The following is a 22,021-nucleotide window of genomic DNA, read 5'->3' as shown; positions in this document are numbered from 1 at the left end:
TCACACTCAGCTGCGAACCGATCCAGAGAGAGCTGAAGATCACGGCCTGATGAAGCAAACAGGACAACATCATCTGCACAAAGCAGTGACCCAATCCTGAGTCCACCAAACCGGACCCCCTCAACTATCTGGCTGCGCCTAGAAATTCTGTCCATAAAAGTTATGAACAGAATTGGTGACAAAGGGCAGCCCTGGCGGAGTCCAACTCTCACTGGAAACGGGTTCGACTTACTGCCGGCAATGCGGACCAAGCTCTGACACTGGTTGTACAGGGACCGAACAGCCCTTATCAGGAGGTCTGGTACCCCATACTCCAGGAGCACCCCCCACAGGATTCCCCGAGGGACACGGTCGAACACCTTTTCCAAGTCCACAAAACACATGTAGACTGGTTGGGCGAACTCCCATGCACCCTCCAGGACTCTGCTAAGGGTGTAGAGCTGGTCCACTGTTCCGCGACCAGGACGAAAACCACACTGTTCCTCCTGAATCCGAGGTTCGACTATCCGACGGATCCTCCTCTCCAGGACCCATGATATATAAATATAAAAAAATATATATTTTTGTGTGGAGTCTTCCTTTAAGTTCACTTACACTTTGTACAAAACTCAATCAATGAACTTAAAGGAAGACTCCACACAAAAATATTTTTTTCTATATGTTATTTACCCAATATAGTTTGAGGTAATGGTCAAATCTATTTATGATATAATAAAACCCAGTGGTGACCAACAGTAAACAATGTGAAAAACATCATAAAAAAATAATTCTCAGGTTACTCGTGTCATATGATCCACAAGTCCATTATCCAGTCATATGTTCAAAACTGACAAAAAACATGCATTTTTTCTGTAAAATATTAATAGCTACTTCCAGAAAAGTCACAATGTACTTTTTTTTTTAAGTGAAAATGCTTTTTTTAAGCCTCTCCCCCTCAGTCACTGGTCAAGAATCCTGTCTTACATTCATGTCATAATTCATGTCAACTAAACAGGTAATACATCAACCACATTAAAAAAAATGTAAATGGCAATGTGGATATCTTAAAAATGTAAGCTTTCCTCTCACTTTTAACTGCTAGGGTATTTGGAAAAAGTAAAAGTAGTAAACTTATGTAAGTCACAAAAGAACAATACATGGTAATTGTATTTCGTGGCACACCTCTGGTTAGTACGACTATTGGAAAGCACGAGAAGATGTTCCCTCCCTGTACTCCTATACGTACACTTACTTAGAGATAATTGATCAGAGTATTAGTCATTTTTATGAATGCACTGATAAATCACAAGCCTGCCCCTTGAGTACTCACCACTGACTCACTGTGTTAGGATCAGCAAGTTTCTAAACTTGCATACTCTACCATAGTAGAAATATTTGGAAAAGTTTTACAATTTGCTAATCTGAATAAAAACCTAACTCAACTAACATATTGATATTTTTAAATTACAGTTAGTGCTGTTGTCTCACAGACTCCTGATATCTGAGTTTGAATCTGCAGAATATGGCCAGGTGTTAATGAATGTGCAATAAAGTAGCATCCCTAGATTGGTCTGTCTTGCACCCAAAATCTTTTTGAACTGTCTCTTTCTATCTGAAACTCTATTAAATGACTGAATAAAATGAAAGAATACATTTATTATCTATGCCTGTGATGGATGAGCATCCTGCCCAGGACTGATTGTTGCCTTGTAGCTGTTGTTGGCTACAATTCTAATATGAAATTAGTTACATTAAGAAAAGGATGGATTGAAAATTTTGCAAATCGGAATGGAAACTCAAAAAAAGTTCAATAATACCTAAAAATTATATCAGTACTTCTTATATGTGAAAATATAAACCATTTTAATGACAATTCTGTTGGCAAAGTTATAACACAGTCCATTAATTGTGCATTCTAAGAGCTTAAATAAATTTACTCAACCCACTAGCTAGAGACACTTGACTCTAGAGGGTTTTTTGAACAACAGTGGGTTTGGCAGAACACTTAAGTTAACTGGGCACAGGAAGAATAAATAAATCAGTGTTTTCATAATGTTTTAGATTTCGAAGCTTGGGAGCTCTCCAAACTGTTTATGTCCAACTAAACTCTGCTGACCTGCCAAGACTTGGCTTTAGAGACATTATTAGTTGTGGTTTAAACCACTTTGATATGAGTCCAGGGCTCTAGAAGTAAAATGGCAATGGAATGCATTACTAAATTAAAGTACCCTGCTACACATAAAGTTCAAGATGAAAAAGACATCTGCGTGGAAATGCTTTTATATTCCATTTACCACATAGCCTGATCGTTTTGGTTCTAATCTTGGTTGTGACTGGATTTTATGCTTATCAGGTTTACTAGTGTGTCATGATACATAAAGAAATTAAAAGAAAGAAAAAATATTAATATAGAAAACAAAAAATATATAGAGACATAAAAGTTATTTTACATATAAAAAATGAATTTCTTTACTTTTGTGGACTGGTGCCTCATCCTGGGTTGGTTTCTGCCTTGAACCAACAATAATAGACTTACAGTGGTGTGAAAAACTATTTGCCCCCTTCCTGATTTCTTATTCTTTTGCATGTTTGTCACACAAAATGTTTCTGATCATCAAACACATTTAACCATTAGTCAAATATAACACAAGTAAACACAAAATGCAGTTTTTAAATGATGGTTTTTATTATTTAGGGAGAAAAAAAAAATCCAAACCTGTGTGAAAAAGTAATTGCCCCCTGAACCTAATAACTGGTTGGGCCACCCTTAGCAGCAATAACTGCAATCAAGCATTTGCGATAACTTGCAATGAGTCTTTTACATCGCTCTGGAGGAATTTTGGCCCACTCATCTTTGCAAAATTGTTGTAATTCAGCTTTATTTGAGGGTTTTCTAGCATGAACCGCCTTTTTAAGGTCATGCCATAGCATCTCAATTGGATTCAGGTCAGGACTTTGACTAGGCCACTCCAAAGTCTTCATTTTGTTTTTCTTCAGCCATTCAGAGGTGGATTTGCTGGTGTGTTTTGGGTCATTGTCCTGTTGCAGCACCCAAGATCGCTTCAGCTTGAGTTGACGAACAGATGGCCGGACATTCTCCTTCAGGATTTTTTGGTAGACCGTAGAATTCATGGTTCCATCTATCACAGCAAGCCTTCCAGGTCCTGAAGCAGCAAAACAACCCCAGACCATCACACTACCACCACCATATTTTACTGTTGGTATGATGTTCTTTTTCTGAAATGCTGTGTTCCTTTTACGCCAGATGTAACGGGACATTTGCCTTCCAAAAAGTTCAACTTTTGTCTCATCAGTCCACAAGGTATTTTCCCAAAAGTCTTGGCAATCATTGAGATGTTTCTTAGCAAAATTGAGACGAGCCCTAATGTTCTTTTTGCTTAACAGTGGTTTGTGTCTTGGACGTCTGCCATGCAGGCCGTTTTTGCCCAGTCTCTTTCTTATGGTGGAGTCGTGAACACTGACCTTAATTGAGGCAAGTGAGGCCTGCAGTTCTTTAGACGTTGTCCTGGGGTCTTTTGTGACCTCTCGGATGAGTCGTCTCTGCGCTCTTGGGGTAATTTTGGTCGGCCGGCCACTCCTGGGAAGGTTCACCACTGTTCCATGTTTTTGCCATTTGTGGATAATGGCTCTCACTGTGGTTCGCTGGAGTCCCAAAGCTTTAGAAATGGCTTTATAACCTTTACCAGACTGATAGATCTCAATTACTTCTGTTCTCATTTGTTCCTGAATTTCTTTGGATCTTGGCATGATGTCTAGCTTTTGAGGTGCTTTTGGTCTACTTCTCTGTGTCAGGCAGCTCCTATTTAAGTGATTTCTTGATTGAAACAGGTGTGGCAGTAATCAGGCCTGGGGGTGGCTACAGAAATTGAACTCAGGTGTGATACACCACAGTTAGGTTATTTTTTAACAAGGGGGCAATTACTTTTTCACACAGGGCCATGTAGGTTTGGATTTTTTTTCTCCCTAAATAATAAACACCATCATTTAAAAACTGCATTTTGTGTTTACTTGTGTTATATTTGACTAATGGTTAAATGTGTTTGATGATCAGAAACATTTTGTGTGACAAACATGCAAAAGAATAAGAAATCAGGAAGGGGGCAAATAGTTTTTCACACCACTGTAAATCCTCCATAAACTTATTTTCCTATAAAATGATAAAATTATAATAATACGGTAAAAACAATGAAAAATACACTATGAAATCTTAAGTACAATACTAAATGTACATACATAGTGCAGGCAGATAGTGCAAATGGTTCGTAAAGTGGCTCAGATTGTGCAATATTACAAGTGTATTGCAAGTTTTCCGTCAGGTAATTGTATTTGTAAGTACAAACAGTTCTTCCAGGAGCACTTGATGGACTGATTGAGTGCATTTATAGATCTTGGGATAAAACCGTTTCTGGACTGCAAGGTTTGTGCAAGAAAGGCTCTGAAGTGTTTATTGAATGGGAGAGTTCAAACAGACTGTGCGCATGGCTGAGGCAGTAAGGGTTGCACTGAAAGTAACAACGCTAAAGCAGCTGTGGTATTTTGAATAGTTTGGCCATTCCGTGGTCCATTATATTGTTACAGGATGATTACAATCAGATGCTTAAAATTTATAAACGATATACAGTTATTTTCAGTGTATTTGATAAAGCCACATCAGGGATGTGAATCTAAAAAATAAAGGGAAACCACACAGGAACAGCAGCACTGCTTTGATGCTGCATGCTGCCAGTTTGCAAAACCGAGCTGAAAACTTGTGTACGCCAATTTAATTTTTATACATTGCGATGTGAGCGTGGAAATGGACGTATGCAACATTTTTGTTCGTATGTACCATTTATACATGAGGCCGCTGGTGTCAGCCTCTACCATCATCAGTAGCATACCACTCACACAAATTACTGGTGAAGGTTCTTGTGCTGGTGTCTCTCAGCAACATTTGTGAATAAGTGGAACATTGACATTTTGGTTGGTCAACAGTTTAGTGTGCCATCTTAAAGAACAATGTTAAAAAATGAATCATCTAGTTGGTCTCATAGCAAAAATTCCAGATACAGTATATGCCTCCACCAAATTTGCTAAAACCTTTCTTTTTTAGTTTAGGTTCAATGGATAACCAATAACAAATTATTGGACACATCATAAGGAGGCAGCATTCATAAAACAGAGAACTGTGGATTCGATGTGGACAAGGAGTACTGTGATTAGTATGGCAGAGCCATAAATAGCATTTAGTTCAGAGGGGGTTGTCAACAAAAGTCAGCTTCTTGAAATCAAGTGCCTAACTGTAGTAAAATCATGTGGTTGTTTAAAAAAGATGTTTGTACAAGGAAAATTATTGAATGTAAAGCTGTTGGATGGATAACCACAAGGTGTCAGAATGAATGCAATGTTTTTTACATGTAAGTAAAACCTGGCAACTATCACATAAACCTAAAAGAACAACAATTACTCATCTGGGTGCTTAATAAGTAATTTATCATGAATGCTTTTTTTGACAGTTTTGCACTAATTTTATCTTAAAACTAAGGAATTTTATTTAAAGCACAAGTTCCCAGATTGTTGATGGTTGACTAGCACGCAATACAGACATAGTTCTAGAACAGCACCAAGGAGGTCTGTGCCCAGACATTTTGGTCATTGTCCCACCCATTTTATTATTTTTATTTTTTCAAATTAAAATTAGCCTGTACTGCAATTGTGCATTTCAATATACATAACCTTTGATTAACATATGTATCAATTAATTATAAAGCTACACATCAACACTATAACAGTTAATGTAACTCTAAAAAAGTATCAACAAAGTATATATACGGGTGGAGATTTTACCGTGTATGTCCACTTAACAAAGTTTAAAAGAAATTGAATTTTAAATGTTTCCAATGGAAGCATCTGACATGAACAGGTGGCTATCAACTAGTACTTTACTGAATTTACTAGTCTGACATCAGCATTGAAAATTTCACTAGTGCTGCAAGGGCAAGTGAAGACTGAGCTGCAAGGTGTGCTAACTTTAGCAATGGGGTTGCACCAATTCTACTACAGCATGTGCTAGAAAATCTGCAACCACTCCACTCCCAAATGTCCATAGAGCAGCCAAGGTCACATATTTGTCTGATGTTCACTATCAACCAAATTGGCACTAAAGTTTACAACTTCTTTGTTAGCCAGTAAGGTGTGCCAACTGTGGCTTGTTGGTACAGCAGAAACACTATATGGCTACAGTAGAATACAGGATATTGACAGATGTGGTAATGGCATTTGAGTGATAAATAATTGAGAACAGATTCACTCATAGATTCAGAGGCTGGAAAGGCATCAGGCATTTTCAAAATATTAGTCAAGTAAAACTCACAAGGCAGCGCCTTGTAAATACACAAATTAGAAGGAATGTCCCAAATGGTAACCTAACTGTTTGCTGTTATACAATGTATAATGTTACTGGTCAAAATAAAAATGGTCATTATTTACACATACATGCCTAGAGTTGGGGCTGTTCCAGGAAAAGGTAAGCATTCAGTTTATTTTCACCATTTGCAAGTGGATTTAAGTTCATGTTAACAATAATAAAAATAGCATTAAGCCCACTTGTAATAAATTTATGTCCACTTTTATATTAAATCCTGGCACATTATAAGAATATTGTACTCTAAATTGATAGTGCTCATGTGGAGCAACCAGCAGCTGAAATCAGATGTGTTTTATTTTGATTATGCCATCAATAATTGGTTTATACTGTATGTGGTTAATGTTTTGTTGAATATGTAAGGCAATTAAAAAGAAGTACGTTTCAGTAGGCTTATCTGTTGTAAGTCATTATTCCCAACCTTTGGCCATAAAAATTGCTTGGTCTGGGTAGAATCCTCGGGTAACCCTATTACTCTTTATATTCTTTATCATATAGACCTACCAACTAAATGGCCAAAATCCCATGCTTTTATCACATTGTCAGGACTGAGTGCTATTGTAGATCAATACCTCTTCCTTTCTTTTACATTTGTAACAAAGGCAATTAGGCAGAGCACCAGAACAGACAGAAGAAAAAGTTTCCAAATCATTCATGTAGTACAGTAATATTCCCAAAATAATAAACAAAGTAAAATGAGTGTGACAAAAACACCATTACCACCTAATTAGAAGTTCATTTCACGTCTGTCTCTGGTCTGACTTTCCCCTCATGGCCTTTGGCTGTGCTAGGGTTGATAAGCGGAATGACACCATATACAGTATAGAGGAGTTGGAACTGCTGGGCATTTGGTGCAGACACAACAATCAATCACTCAGTACTGATAAAACCAAAGAAACAGGCGTTGACTTCAGGAGAAAAAAGCCTTGCCCACACCCCACTCTGCATCAATGGCTTTGCTGTGCAGATTATAAAGAGTGCCAAGTTCTTGGTGTGCACATAAATGCGGCTCTCATATGGACTAGCAATACCACTTCCTAAATTAAAAAGGTCCAGTGAAGACTACACTTTTTTGAGGTGACTGAAGCAAGCAAGTATTCCGTCTCTCATTCTCTCCACATTTTACAAAAGGATCATTTTCTTTGATATTTAGAGCTCATACAAACAAACCATGAAGCCCAGGTACAGGTTGATCAATGCAAAGCCTTCAGTTTTTGGCCTGTTAATGACCTAGCGAACTATATTCTCCCGGTTTAGCTGACCATTCAATTCCTGCTTTGGAATTTCAGCTAGGGCCACTTGCATGAAGAAATCTTACATGATGAATGGAATGGATTAAAATAGATATTGATATAATTTTTTCTCCCACTAAAAACTGCAAATTTTGTATGAAACCTCCATTCAAGATTAGCATGAGTCTTGTTCATTTTCAGAAAGCTTACTGTTTCATATGCTGCATAGTGCAAATTACCATGCATTTCAAAAGCAGGCATACAATGGCAGATAAACAAGCTGAAAAATAGCTCAGTGGCACACAGCTTTGCAAATCCAAGTGTTGATATTACATAGATAAGCAGGTTAGATAAGTTTTATCTTTATTTGTTCCCAGGGGGAAATTTGGCAATTTATACATGGCTTTGCCTTAACAGTACAGAAAACTGTTGCATGGCATCATTAAAACACTGGCTTTTTTGATTAATAGTTAATTAATCTTTGATTAGTTAATGACCGATTAATTTAAAGGCTGATATTACTGCATGAAAACAAGCATTCCTTTTCACAAGAAACTTTTGTATTTATGAAAAACTTATTTTTCTCTAAATTACATTAATTTTCTATTGCTGAAACATTTGCATCATGCAAAGATATGGTTAGTATTCTGAGTTAAATATATTACTCCTTAGCTTTTAATAAAAAGTAAACATTTCACTCATCCTGTTTTTTCAGATCAAAATAATTCCAAAGCTTGGGGATGGTTAAACGGGCTTGCTTCTGCAACACAGCATATATACACACAACAGTAAGTTTGCTTTAATAATCAGTGATGTGAAAGCAAAAAATTAAAAAGAGTCTTAAGTGCAGGAAGATTGAAATGAAAGCAAACTAAGTGGGAGAACAAGCTCCCCGAGATGCTGAGCTTTCCATTTGCGGAAGAAAAAGTAAGCATCTGAATATAGCTGAAAGTGAATTCAGAAGAGGGAACCCCTCAACCTTGTGTTGGATAAGGCATGTTTAAACAATGAATGACCATATTTTTAGAAATCTGTGAACTGCATATTAAAAAGAGCAATAAATGACTCTTGCAGCTACTTAATATAACTTTTAGAATAAGCCCTCATCTTGATGTTAAAGTTGTCTAGGGCAGGTCTAATTTGAATTTTTGAATCAAGTGTGTAAACTGGATGAACAAATATAAACCAGTCCATGTGATACTCACCGAGGGACCAGTGCCTTGGAACAGGTAAGCAGATTCAGAACCACACCATTAAGAAAATTGGCAACTAGAATCAAAAATGATAATCAATGCACCTCTAGTGAAATAGAGAAGTTTAGTGGTTTCATTTATTTTCTCAGAGTTTGGTTCAAAAATCTAACCACATCATTCAGATCAGTGTTTTTCTTGTCAAAAACAAAAGTTGTCAATAATTAATTACTTTTGTTAACTTCAATGTAAATGAAAGGAAAACAATACATAGTAACTACAAAAATATTAAAGTGGGACAATAAAAGAAAAAAAAAAAAAACACAGGAAAGGGCTCTGAATGAAATCATCCTCAGTAATCCATACGTAAAAGAACTGAATACCAAAAAATATGTTCTGCTGAATGTGGTATTCACCATGCGAGGTCTTGCAAATTTACTGTTTCGCATTATAAATGAAATTTATGACATTTAAAGTGTGTCTTATCTATTCAAAATATCTATTCAGAACAGTTCAATGGATATAATTTTTCCAACTTGTAAGTGAAAGTAAACAGTGCACATAAAAAGGCAAATGGAGAGAATGAAATAAATCAAGAAGGTTTAGGCAATAGCAATTTCTACAACAGCTGCAGCAGTGGGATCCAAAGCATCATTGTTATCTTTCTTCTGGAAGCCATTGTTTTTGGCCAAAGGTTCAGTGGAATACAAAACTTGCATGTCTGCATTGAGTGATTTTATTAGTGCGGGGAATGTGGCAAACCTTGTGATAATCTTGCCAAGAAGTTTCATGCTCCATTTAATAGAAGTTTGAAATACCTTTAAATTAGAAAATATGAGTGCTGAGCATTTAGTTGTGTCTTTGTTACTCATTGACTATTTAACTATTTTCCTAGTATAGACTACATTTATGGTATTATCATGAGATAGCTGCATTCTATGACAGAAGCTATAACTTTGTTTCATATATTAAACTGACTGGCATGCAAAATGTATGATTGAGGTCATCAAGCTGACCCGGGCCAAATTCTCATTTAGCAAATACTCTTTGGGCCAGACCCACCATAAGCCCCCCACTCCCCAACACACACACACATACCTTCCACAGTTTAACAGTGTATATTATTTACTTCTGGAAACTCTCACAAAATCACCCCTTCATTCATATTGCACATATGTCAGTTCAAACTTGTCAAAATGAATATCTATGGAAGATAAGGAATCATAAAGCATATGTTGCACTGAATTCATTTTGATGATATTACCATTCCAAATGAGAAAGCTTAATTATTTCAATTATTAAATATTTATTCATCATGCAAGTCCACTGTTGTATCCAATTATGTAAACCTTACTGATTATCCAGGAACTAATATTCAAAATTCACATTGAAAGTTTTCTATCAAAACAAGTTAGCTAGAGAAAATATCTTTGTCAAAATGTCTAATCGTTTAAATTACAGATGGATCAGAGGCTATATCTTTTTAATACTGTCACATGTTCACTAACTCAGAAAGAACGAGCAACAAGTACTTCCCTCTAAGCTCCATTTATACTGGCTAAGCACAAAAGCCGTAATTGATGCAGAGGTATTTAAATGAGTTATGGGCATTTTATGTGTACTTAATAGTGATAACTTGATGGAGAATTTTATTGAATCTGTGAAACAGGTCTCTCTGTCAGATGCAGCTACTGCACATCATGCTTAACACTTGACAGAGAATACCCAAAATTGGATGATAGATGGTGTCAGTCAGGTTGCTCATATATACAGCCACTGATCGACTGAATCAACAGACAACATGCAAGTGAGGCAACTGTGCATTTATATCTCTTAAAAAACACTTCCAACTGAAATGTTTGACAGTAAAGAGTTGGTTGTGAAAAGAAAGGAAACCAATCTGATTCTTGGATACTCAATCTTGCACATGGCTGTCTAAATAAGGTCTACGTGATGATGTCATGTATCGTGATGATGCCTGACCATGTGACCGGCAATGGACACTGTCACTACAAAAAAAGGTCATGGAAATAAGGTGCAACCACAAGACAGCAGTGCCCACAATAAATGTTCATCTGAGATTCAAAAATGTGAACTACCGCATAAGGCAGTGCCACAATATGGATTCACAATAGACAACACAATTCAGTGTCTTCTGACAAACACCTGGAGCCTTATGAAACAACAAGGTAAAACACAATTCTTAAATGCTACAATGAAAATTGTTTAGTTCATGCAGAGTCCTGCTGTTCATCAGAAGGTACTGACTGACTGATAGAAAGGACTGAAGTGAGGTATCCTATATGCTGACCACCTTTTTTAAGCAGAAGTGTCATAACTTTTTTTCAGTTTTACTTTTAATTTTCCCCAAAATGTTCTTGATAACAAGATGCAGTAGAAAGTGGACAGCTGTTTTAATACAGCCCTGTGACTTTATGCTGAAACAATGAATTTCATATAAATTACCCTGACAAGAATGAGCAAAGCTGTGGTTGAAACTTGGTGAGGTTTCCTAACCACAATTGTGACTAATGTGTACAGCATTTACAAGAAAGCATTTCTGCTAACTGTATTATCAGGGAATTCACTTCCCTAGACCACAGAGAGTGACAAAAGCAGTTTTGTATAAATCATGTAGAAATTTAATTTTCACAGCTTTTCCTTATAGATAAAACCTTCAATATCTAATGCAATACTGTTCTTTTGACTAATAGCTCACATTACAGTACATGACAATTGTGAACGCTTACATAATATTCTAGGTTGTAAGCATAAATGTCTTTGTGGCATGCCTACTTCAGGTTTCTTTAAAAAAAAAAAAAAAAAAAAAAGAAGGACAGTACTTACCATAGAGACTTTTATTAACAATACAGTTTGCTAAAATTTGGAATTTTTACATATTTGATTAGGAATTATTTAATGATTAGAACAAAAAAAAAATATCAAAATGGAAACAAAATTTTCCATGTAATTGCCTCACCTAGAGGCAATATTTCTACATATACATTTCAAATCTGTTTAAAAGTAGTGTTTGCATAAATGTTATAACATCGTTATAACTTTCATTTCAGAAGACTCAGGTTCTTGACAATGTAAATACTTTATGAAATACAGTACATAGGAAATAGATGTTTCTTATCTGAGTGTATTTTATTGATTTTGGCTTACTAATCCCAAAAATGACTTTATAATTTTCCTATTGCATACTGTTTTACTGTAGTCATCTGTTTCTGTCATTTCATCTCATTTTATAAGTCTACATTTACAGAAGATATAACTACAACTGTGTGATGACCTAAAAGTCATGGTTCTACTATTAGGAATGCATCTCTGATATACCAATTACTGTTGTTTCATTTGTGAATTGGACTGATGTCCTAAAGATATTCGTTTCATTAAAAAGAACTGGTTACTTCATGAGCATTTGGTTTCACTGCAGAAATGTGTAGCACATAAACCATTTGTCAATCCAACAAAGATATTTTTGACTCCTCTTGATATTAAACATGGACTGATAAAAGTTTTGTGAGAGTGATGGAAATGGAAGGTGAGGTATTTAAATGTTTGAGACTGATGTTTCCACAAAAAAAAGTTGATGGTAAGATTAGAGAAGGAATTCTTGTTGGACAACAAATAAGACACGTCGTCAATGACAATCGGTCCAAAGATCTGCTAGTGGGGATGGAGGAAGTTGCATTCAAGGATGTTGTTGAGAGTTTTCTTGACAGCTAGAGAGCATCAGACTATATCCAGATGGTTGACAACATGCTTCAAGCAACTTGTCATGAAAGATGCACAATTGGAAGTCTTCCCAGCTAATCCTGGTGCAGTCAGTGATGAACACAGTGAAAGGCTTAACCTGGACATTGCAAGGATGAAAAATCTATGTCAGGGCAATTGAAATCCTTCAGTATTGGCTGACTATTGTTGGACACGGACACAAGTAGCATCAGATGCTGAGTATAAATGAAAATCGTCAGCAAAACATTTTTAGTGTATTTGAACAAATGAAATGGGTCAACATCATTAAGTGATTAAACAAAATAAATTCAGTGAAAGTTAATTTCATATTTTCTTTCCCAAATTCCTTCATGATATCCCCAATCTGAAATTATATTTGTGTTTGACTTGATGTTAATTATAATCACCAAAATATTGGTGATTAAAAACAAAAAAGAAACACTAATACACATTCATTTATTTTAGAAACAGAAATACACATTCATTTATTTTTAATTTTTAATTAATTTTAAGTAAGAAGCAAAAAGTAAGCAAGAAAGGAAGAAAAGCTTTAAACAGATCCTCTGAGTGAGATTTTGATTTTTTTTCCAAATTCAGACGGTAATAAGATATCAGTTACCCACTGACTTAAAGGTGGTAGGTTGGGATTCTTCCAGTTATAGAAGTCTACATGCTAGTAATGAGGTATAGTCAATTGTGTCTTTTGTTTGCCCTTCTCCAATTTAAGCCCGTTTGAGAGTACACTGAACATAGCTGTTAGAGTTTTAAAAGGGTTTTAGCAGTAAAAGCATAAACATTTCTGAGGATTTAAAGAGCAAACCTTTGTGAGCGCACAAGTAAACAGCACTCTAGTTTTAGGGTGCAGCAATTCTGCAGAGGAAGTCGGTGACTTTGATGCCTTTTGTATAGTATTGGAGCCAGTCAAGGCTTCTGAATTACATCCAGTTTTCTGCATTTTGTTATCCTATTGCAAATGAAATGCTACAAGTTTTATGCCTAAAAACATGTATTAAAGACCCTAATGTATTTTTTTTTATATATCTGCCTGACTTTGTCCAGGAAGCAATTAAGAAAGAAGTCTGAGAACTCAAAGTGGTTCAGAGCAAAGGATTGTGCATATTCTTGTTTCTTCTGCAATGCCCTTACCTAAATTTTAGGTTAGTGGTGTAAATAACATGAAAATCATAGTGTAGAGAACATACTTTTTCAGCTGGGTAACTGAATTAATCAAAATATTAGCCACTAATCAAAGATATCTCAGTGTTTAAACTTTACCCCACTAATATTTAAACTTTAACCTACACCATCTCCTTTTTTTATTACTATGTCAAACAATTTGACCTGAATTGCTGATCTTTACCAGTTGTGATGTCTGTATATGCAATACATAAAGATCTTTTGGCAGCTTATCTTGATTCTTTCTCCTGACTATTTTTCATCTTAACCCTTAAAATGATCTTCACCTCACCCTAATACTATAAAAAAGGAATAATTTCAATGCATTTTTTAAGAGAAAGATTAAAACAGTCACAGGAAAAATTCTGTCCATTTAAGCCAAGTGATGCAGAAATTCTAAGCCTGGGTTCTAATGTGGAAGCTCAGTTGACTAAAGCTGGTAATTTTCAATCACAAATTTCAAAATTAATAACAAGATTACTAACCTAGCAGTTATCAGGATTTTAGGGACTTTCTTAATCAATGTATTCTCAATTCATATTTATAGCCTGGGTCTTTTAATTTACTTCTTCTTCATCTTCTTGTTTTGGCTGCTCTCATTAGGGGTTGCCACAGCAGATCATCTTTTTTCATATCTTCTTGTCTTCTGCATCTTGTTCTGTTACACCCATCACCTGCATGTCCTCTCTCACCACATCCATAAATCTTCTCTTAGGCCTTCCTCTTTTCCTCTTGCCTGGCAGCTCTGTCTTTTTCCCCAATATTCCCAGCATCTCTCCTCTGCACATGTCCAAACCAACACAATCTCGCCTCTCTCACTTTGTCTCCCACCCGTCCAACATGAGCTGGCCCTCTAATGTACTCATTTGTAATCCTGTCCATCCTCGTCACACGCAATGCAAATCTTAGCATCTTCAACTCTGCCACCTCCAGCTCTGTGGCACCCGGCTGGGGCTCATGCCCGGCCGGGATGCCCAGGAGGACTGGAGGAGGGCTTGTACCTCCTCCAGAACAGGAGGGGGCGACTGCCCTGGTTGCTTTGGGGGCCACGGGTACAGAGCTGGGAAGCTCAACCCTGTAGGGGCCTGTGGTCACCGCCAGGGGGCGCCCCAATGCCTTGGGAGCCCTGGACCTCAGCACCTCCGCCACACCCAGAAGTGCTGGGGGGGAAGAGGAGCAGGGACACCCGGAGTCCTTCAGGTTGCACAGCCGGCACTTCCGCCACACAAGGGAGTGTCGACGGAAGAGTGTCGGGAAGCACCTGGAGCCCATCCGGGGGTGTATAAAAGGGGCCGCCTCCCTCCATTCAATTGCAAGAGTCGGGTGGAAGAGGACGAAGCTCGGTGGAGAGGAGTGGAGGCGGACCAGAGACTGAGAAGGCATTGTGTTGTGTGGGCAGGACTTAAGGGGTGATTGGTGCTGCGGCACTGGGTTTGTGCTCACCAAATAATTGTAAATATTGTATAATAAATGTGTGTGTGGTGAAACCATCATGTCTACCTGTCTGTGTCCGGGCTGTTCCCCACAAGATCTTTCCTTTCATTCTTGCTGATAACCATCTGTCACAAATCACTCCTGCCACTCTTCTCAACCCATTCCACCCTGCCTGCACTCTCCTTTTTACCTCTCTTCCACAATCCCCGTTACTCTTTACTGTTGATACCAAGTATTTACACTCATCCACCTTCGCCAACTCTACTCCTTGCATTCTCACCATTCCACTGACCTCCCTCTCATTTACATACATGTATTCTGTCTTGTTCCTACTGACCTTCATTCCTCTCCTCACTAGAGCATTTCTCCACCTCTCCAGGGTCTCCTCCCTACTATCACTACAGATTACAATGGCATCAGCAAACATCATAGTCCAAGGGGACTCCTGTCTAATCTCATCTGTCATCTTTTAATTTACTTCATTTAATATAATACAGTAGCTCTGAATTTCTTTCAGTTTGAAAACATTTACAGATTTTTTTTAGATTAAGAAAATTGTTCTACCTTTCGAAGGTCCAAGTCTTTAGAGTCCTGGTGCTTCCTGTCTTGCTATATGGTTGTGAGACATGGACGCTATCCAGTGACCTGAGATGAAGACTGGACTGTTTTGGTACTGTGTCTCTGTGGAAAATCCATGTATACCGTTGGTTTGACTGTGTCGAATGAGCGGTTGCTCATGGAGTCTTGAATGAGGCACATTATCTGCATTGTGAGGGAGCGTCAGTTACGGCACTATGGCCATGTGGCGCATTTCCCCAAGGGTAATCCAGCTTGTAAGATCATCATTGTTGGGGACCCGAGTGGCTGGACCAGACCAAGGGGTCGCCCACGTAACACCTGGCTGTGGCAGATAGAGGGTCATTCCCGGACAGTAGGACTGAACCGCGTGTCTGCCTGGGGGGTTGCAAACTGGGATCCTGAGTTGTTTCGTTGTGTAGTGGGTGCGGCAACACACTGTACCAGTGCATGCTCCCCAACTTGACTTGTTCTACCTTTAAGTTTCCATGAAAATGTTTAGATGTTACTTGCTCAGAATATTTTTTCTGAAGAGTTACCATAAATGACGAAAAAGCTCCTCATGATGCCAAACACACTCTAGAACCATTCATTACAGTAGCTTTTATTCCAGAGATTATAACTTCCAAAAGAAAGGAAAAATTTTGAATCTGTAAAATGTTTTAATTTGACCCACAACAAACAGAATCAAACAGCGCTAACACCTATGGAATTACAGACGTCCATAGTAAACCTTAGTAAGTGACAAAGGTAAATTCAGGAAGGTGTGTGCTTTCATTGTGGTAGTGTGGGGCATATTAGAGTTAACTGTCCAAAATTACACAGAACTAAAGCTATTAACTTTATACATTAACTAGATGAGTAGTTGTTCTAAATCCCATTCTGTCCCCCAAAAATATATGTTTATTAATTACTATTTTTGTATGAAACATTTGATTTTTTTTTCTAATGGTTTCAAGAGAAGCAGGTAAGTTTATTAGTTCCTCCCAAATACATAAATATCCATTTTCCACTGCCTCAAAAGAAAATGGAATAAAGATTTAGATTATAGATGGGGGCTCATTGGCACAGGAGTTCAAAGGTTCAAAGGTACTACTTTAGATGATCTTACAGGGTTTGCATCAAGAGACTATCCGTTTCCATTCATCCATTTTCCAAACCTGCATATCCAGAGCAGGTTGATCATGCATACACACTGTCAAAAAATAACTTCAGGGGCCAAGTTAGCATTGCTGATCTGCATGTCTTTGGACTGTGAGAGGAAAGTGTAGCATGCAGATTTTTATTGGAACTCTGTAAACGTACGTCAAAAGCAAAATAATCTGTAAAATCATAAAACATCAGTAAACCTGACCTTCTGAACATACTCCTATCTCTTTTGTAATGTCTAAAAACAGCTGCCAAAACCATGCCCACCATGTTGATTATGCCCACCCAATGACTCCATGGGAGATCACCAATAAACAAAATAAAAACACATCACAAAAAATGCACCAAACTATTCAAAATACAATAAATTGTTTCAGAAACTGATACAATTAGAGGATAAGCAATTCTTGAAATCCTAAGGCTGTCTCATTAAAAATGAACACAGACTTTATTCCAGTCATTCTCTAAACATGAAAACCATTAAAGCATGTATCTGGAACTCTCATATGAGAAGGCGCATACCTAGTATGAGTAAAGAGTCATAATTATTATATAATTCTGAGTTAGACTATAATTTGTACAGATCCAGGAAGCGTATATATAGTATTTTATCTAGACCTGACTCACATTTTGTACCTGAAATTCCATTTGAAATGTCCTGCTCTCTAACTTGCCCATAGGAAAAAAACTGCTTTGATGAAAAGTTAAACTTGAGGTATGTTTGTTCAAAGGATGCAAAGGTAACAATTTAATTGAGGTACTGTATCCACTACTTGCTACTCTTACGTAACAAGATCTTAACAAATGCATCTTTTGGTGTTAATAACACAAAGCATAAGAAAAGTGGGTATTCACCTCTGTGCAGTATGCCATTTGATATGCTGGTAAAATTATTTATGAATATGAAGAATTCATAGGCCATATATTAAAGTATGCAATATCTAGAGAAATATTTCTCACTTAAAAACACTTTTGACCATTCCAAAGTGAAGTTATTTTAGTAGGGCACATTGCACAGATGAATAACCACTTTAGCTTGTGTTATGAAGACCCTTTTATTAAGGTTTTGTTACACTAGAGAAAATGAGTAACAGATGCATTTTGTAGTACCTCAACTGAAGTGTTACCGATGTAAATATATTGCCAATATGCAAATCTCTAAAAGGTCCCAATATTCAACATTTTAAATATTGTATACTTATTGAATGGTGTATACATATAATGGTCTTGTAATGGTTTAAATGATAATATCTTGGGCCTCAAGTGTCTAATGCACTAGTGTTATATGCTAAAGGAGTGTTGAACCATCAGATTTCAACTTTATTGGTTGTAATTGATCTGTAACAGCACCAAACAATAAAGCATATAGGGAGATTTTAAAGTAGAAAGTCCTCTCTGTGGCTATCCAAGCAGGTGCAAGTTCAATTCTGTCTGATCACTTACATCAGGGGTCCTTAATCACCGTCCTGGAGGGCCACGGTGGCTGCAGGTTTTTATTCCAACTAGTTTCCTAATTAGAAAGCAGTCCATGCTGATAATCAAACTTGGTATTGAACTGTTTGGCTTGTTAATGCTTGCATTTGTCCAAGAGCAATTTTAATTGCACTGTAGAGTTTCCTTCTGTGAGAACATTGTAATGGTCAGCCAGCAGCTACACCTCCAAGACCTGTGGCCTGGATAATTTACTGAGTTTGAATCTAACTGTCAAGCCGTACCTCTAACAAATTAAAGTTTTCCCCACAATAGACTTTGTAAACATAAGCACAACAGAAAGCAGGTATGTAAAATTAAACTGATTAATTGTATTAAATGAAACAACAAGACAAATGCAAAATAGAAATATATACTTATATAAATATAAATATCCCGCCACCACAGCAACAACGAGACACCACCATATATAAATACAACAAACCCTCCCTTGCCCCTGTAACATATAACAAACAACGAATAACAACAATGAATGATATACGGAATGTCTGATCGTGAATTAAAGTCCGGTTGTAAGAACTGTCCTGAATACGGATGACTGAACTAGAGAAAAGTGAGTTGTTTGATTTTCCCGGCAATTGGAGCAACCTCACCGTGATTCCTCGGCACGTGGTGGATGACAATCCGACCCCAGGGTCTCTGCAGATGAGGGATGGAAGACAGTCCAGCGGAATGAAAAACAAACTATTGTAAAAGCGCAATGTGGTGGGGGGGGGTTATGGTGTTGTTGGGGGAAACAGCAGGTAAGTTGATCTGTGGTTGTGAAAAAATGGTCTCCTTCTTTCTCCTCTCCTGGCTATTCCCTCTTGATTGCTTAAACAGTCCTGTGACAGATGTAATTAATTGATAGTGAACAGGTGTTTTCCAGGTTTGGGGCTGCGGTCTCCTTCCATCATCCGTCCCCCTTTACGGGGGTGGCATTCACTGACACACACAAACAGCAAACGGGACGATGGAAACAAGACGCACGTAGTACTAACATTTGACAACACTATAACTATTTAGCCCCGCTACAACATTATCTAAGTGTTTTGGGGACCAGAATAAATTTAAACTTAAAGGTCGTTCCAATTCTCCTCTCTTTCATTTCTGAACATTTTTATCACAGATACTTCATGGTAAGCACGTGAGCTGGAGAAGTGCTGGTTTATTGGTTATCTCATTATTAACTAATGTCTGATTAAGAAAACAGGCAACAATTAAAATATTTAAATGCTGCTGCTAAAATTTAAAATAGGCAATTAAGGGTTCTGAATGGTAACAGGCAAAAGAACTAAAATTAAGTCCAAAAAACATATTGCTTTAGTAGTAAATAAAAGGGTTCTAATTAAGAAATTGGTTAAAGTGATAACCTGCAGCCATAGATGACCTCCAGGTCAGTAATTGAGGACCTCTGATCTACAAAATAACAAAAATTTGTATTTGATGAATGAAAGCACTAACAAAGCATTGAGTTAAACACCAACTATCATTATCAGCAAGGACTAAGTTCTAATTAGGACACTGGCTGGAATGAAAACCCATAGCCACTGCAGCCCTCCAGGACCGTGATTGAGGACCACTGACTTACATAATCTCATGGTTCATATATGTTCAACCAGAACCTGAATTAGAAGTTTTTTTGTTTACATTTTATTGATTTAATTAAAATCAATAACATTTCATACAAGCAAGTCAAGTTTAACAAAACTATGTTTGAAACCAATCAGAAGTTAAGAACTGTTTTAGATCTCTCCTAGAATGATCTTTGCATATTAAATGAACAAAGATACAATTGTTTCCAGTTTTTACAAGAATTGCGTTGATATACGGCATACTGTAATGCACTAAAAAATACATTTTTGAAAAGAAAATAATTTTAACAATATTATTTCTCCCATCCATAGTGAGATGAAAACATGACTTAGTGATTGTTTTTTTGTTTAAGACAATCCATCAGGTTGCTAAAGTTGAATTTAAATATGTCCTTAAATCTTTGAGCAGTTATTTCTAGTTAACATGAGCTGTAGGGAGAGAGTTAAAGAAAACTGATCAGATTCAACATGACGAGCAAGACTATTTTAGTCTTGTTGAAATTAACTTTAAACCCTGAAATTTCTTAGAACTCCTTCAATACATGGGAGTCATGAGAACATACTGGTAATATAAAGCACCATGCCATCTGTATAAAGAGATGCATTTATTCAGTCCTCTTCCTTACAATTCCCCAAATTCGAGAGGTGTGATAATAATGACATTTAACTTTCTTTTTCAGGTTCATTATAGGGCCTGTTAGGTTGTATCCAGCAAGGGGGCACTCTTTTTCCCCCGGGATGTGTTTCTTAATGCAGAATTGACTAGAACCAATACCAGCCCCTTTGTACTCATGGCGGAAAATAATTACAAGTGAGAAACATGGTACAAAAAAAATATATGTATTTAACTTGCTTTAAAGGTAACATTTCATTGCCATTTAAACATACATACATATTCAAGCCGGAGAGAAGCAGAGGGACATCTCAGCTAAATGGGAAAAAGCTGACACACAGATGTCCCATCCAGTGAGGAATGTCGTCAACCTAGGTCACTTCTGACGTTGTGCTGGATCCTCGTCATTATAAACCCTCACATTCATGTCAGATATGGGTAACTACCAGAGCATTGGCTGGTTATAAATATCTTCACCTATTCTCATCATTTATCACAGACTCTGGGTTTGTTCAACCATAGTGGTGACAGAGACATCAGCACTTTTTTAAAATAACCTGCTTGTGTGCTCCTCACACACACCCTCTGCCAATCTAACATGACTTACAGCTGTCATTTGTCCGTCTCTGGCCATCTCTCTCTCTCAGCTGAATTGTATGACTTTGTGAAATAATTTTCACAAATTAAATTGGCACACTGCTGCCTCACAGGGGAGGGATGGTTGCATAGTGGGTAGCCCTGCTGCCTCGCAGTTAGGAGACCTGGGTTCCCTTCCTGGGTCCTCCCTGCGTGGAGTTTGCATGTTCTCCCTGTGTCTGCGTGGGTTTCCTCCGGGTACTCCGGTTTCCTCCCACAGTCCAAAGACATGCAGGTTAGGTGCATTGGTGATTCTAAATTGTCCCTAGTGTGTGCTTGGTGTGTGGGTGTGTGTGTGTGTGTGTATGTGTGCCCTGTGGTGGGCTGGTACCCTGCCCAGGGTTTGTTTCCTGCCTTGCACCCTGTGTTGGCTGGGATTGGCTCCAGCAGACCCCTGTGACCCTGTAGTTAGGATATAATGGGTTGGATAATGGATGGATGGATAAACGGGCACAAATAACCTTCTTATTACACAGGGCTTCTTGCCTCACATGCTGTTTTCTCCATTTTACCTTTGTGGTGCTGCTAAGAAATGCAGCAACTCAGGAGGGCATTTTGTAATCTTTTCCTGTTTTTTTTACATGCCTGGTGGTTGTAAAGAGCAAACATGTAAAAATAATGCTGTGTTTGTTAGGTGTGCATGATATATTGCAAATGTACTTTTAAACATATAAAAAAACAAAAATGAATTCATGTAGAACTTCAGCAAGTTGGGAATTTAGAGGAAAACCTATGAACAGGTCTACCATTAGAGATCCTCATGATTTTAAATCTATCAGATCAAAAGTAGCTAAAAAGCTTTAATA

The sequence above is a fragment of the Erpetoichthys calabaricus genome, chromosome 15 (assembly GCF_900747795.2).
Source record: "Erpetoichthys calabaricus chromosome 15, fErpCal1.3, whole genome shotgun sequence".
NCBI classification, from domain to species: Eukaryota; Metazoa; Chordata; class Cladistia; order Polypteriformes; family Polypteridae; genus Erpetoichthys; species Erpetoichthys calabaricus.
The sequence above is the reverse complement of the archived record's forward strand: the minus strand, read 5'-3'. Positions refer to the sequence as shown.